The 2,111-nt window shown below is 51.3% G+C and overlaps 1 pseudogene; it reads left to right on the top strand.

Annotated features, from left to right (window-relative positions):
• Positions 1-539: 539 nt before the first annotated feature.
• On the top strand, positions 540-1,494 carry LOC136463855 (dof zinc finger protein PBF-like; annotated as a pseudogene).
• The last annotated feature ends 617 nt before the right edge of the window (positions 1,495-2,111 follow it).

The raw sequence follows: 2,111 nt of genomic DNA, 5'->3' as shown, positions 1-2,111 counted from the left end.
AAAAAGCAAAGTTTATGAATTTAACACAGTCACAGATTTTGGGGATGATGGAGAAGATGAATAAGTCGACATTGGTGGGGATGGAGGGGATTAGGTCCCTCAGTGAACGGTTACTACTACTGAGCGTGGAACGTGATGTAGGTGAAACGCATGCACATTTTAGGGATGGGGTCTAGGCATGCATGGTGGTGTGACACTCGTGACCATAACATATATTAGGAATAGTATTTAACTTGCTAAATCAGAAATTGGACCATAATTACTTACTAGTATATCATTATTGTCTGTTTGGCTAGCTAATAATGGCTCCCACAATTAAAGCCTCCTTTGGCACGGCTCATTCAAAACGGCTTCACCGGTGAAGCTAAAGCCGGTGAAGCTAGAAAAACTAGCTTTTCCCGGCTTCTAGTTCATTTTAACCCCGGCTTACAAAACGACTTCATGTTACAGTGCCTCAATTTGCGCAAAATAGACGAAGCCGAAGCCGGCATAAGCGTGCCAAAAGGCCATAAATATAGTAGTATGTTGCTAATTTCTGCATGGTAATTTGTTTGGTGCAGGAGGCCGTGGTGTCACCCCCGACTGAGGCCGTGGTGCCATCCCCCAGGAACACCAAGAAGCCGCGGGCGGCGCAGCAGGCGGGCGGCAGCGTGGAGCCTAAGCCGCGGCGCTCAGCTGCCCGCGCTGCTGCTCCGATAACACCAAATTCTGCTACTACAACAACTACAACCTGAATCAGCAGCTCTACTTCTGCAAGGCATGCCGCCGCTACTGGACACAAGGTGGCAGCCTTCGCCTTGTCCCCGTCGGCGGCGGCTGCCGCAGGAACAAGCGCGCCTCCGGCTCCTCCTCGTCCTCGGCCGCCTCCGGCACCGCCGCCCCACCAGCGCCCAGATGGATAAGACCGTCACCACGCGGCTGATGCTGACGGCTGCCACTACCAGTACCGTGTCGATGCCCTCCCCAACGACAGGCTTGTTGCTTCCCAATGACAAGCTCCCGCCATTTACGCCGACAGGCAGTAGCGGCGGCCTCGACCTCGCCATGGACGAAGACCAACAGGGTTTCCTGCCCTTCGCGCCACTGTCTTTGTCCGACGACCAGGCGCCGGAGCTGTCTCCTGGAGGGAGTGACACGGGTTTCCTGCCCTTCACGCCGCTGTCTTTGTCCGACGACCAGGCACCGGAATTGGAGCTGGCTCTTGGAGGGAGTGACACGACGCCAACTCTGCTGGACATGCTGACAGGAGGGTATTTTGATGCCGGCGGCAGCAGCAGCAGCTACGACGCTGGTCTCTCCATGAACGGTGGCAGCAATGGAATGGACATGTCGTTTCTGTTGCCTGAGAACGATGTAGCAGGTGACCTCCAGTGGCAGTCATACATCAACGACGACGGTGGTTATGCAGCAGAACCAGCCGCCGGAGTGGAGCAGCAGCAGCAGGTTGCTGGTGATCCGCAGGAGGAGGATAACAACAAAGCGCGCATCGTCTGATCGATGTAAGTGCAGCAAACATCCTTCGTCAATGCAATCAAATCAAAGGTGGCCACAAGGAAGGGGAATAGGGGATGCAGCAGTTCACCATTCAGCACCAGTTCAGTTTTAGTCTTTTAGAGGATAGGATGCATATTCATGTTTGGTTTATTTGCATTGTGGTCATGATGGCAAGTCATCAGAGTTTACTTGCAGCAGTCTATCGCCGGCAGAGATTAGTTAGGTATCTATGCTTTGTTTTCATCAGTTCTGGATAATGTCTTTGTATTCCTCAGTTTCTTTGTTAACTAGTCTAAAACTTTTCATGTGTGGTACTTAGTTTGGATGGATCAATGAAGCGGGCTGTGTTAACCTGCGTTCTGGTATATCATTGGTGATAATAATTTGTTGCTGCAGATGAATGTCTTATCTTCTGGATGTTCTCTTACTTTGGGCATGTTCTTCGGTGCAGCAGCTTTCGCTCATCCAGCTCTAGCAACAGTGCTGCGCTAGTGTGTTGCGGCAGCTGAGATAACCAGAACTTCAGAAGCGAACAGGCCTAACTTTGAACTAGACAAACCAACGACCTGTATATAGGAGTATATCACTACACTGACAATTTTTGCAATCGCTTCGTT

The sequence above is a fragment of the Miscanthus floridulus genome, chromosome 1 (genome assembly GCF_019320115.1).
Source record: "Miscanthus floridulus cultivar M001 chromosome 1, ASM1932011v1, whole genome shotgun sequence".
Classification (NCBI taxonomy): domain Eukaryota; kingdom Viridiplantae; phylum Streptophyta; class Magnoliopsida; order Poales; family Poaceae; genus Miscanthus; species Miscanthus floridulus.
This window is presented reverse-complemented; position numbering and strand designations above follow the sequence as displayed.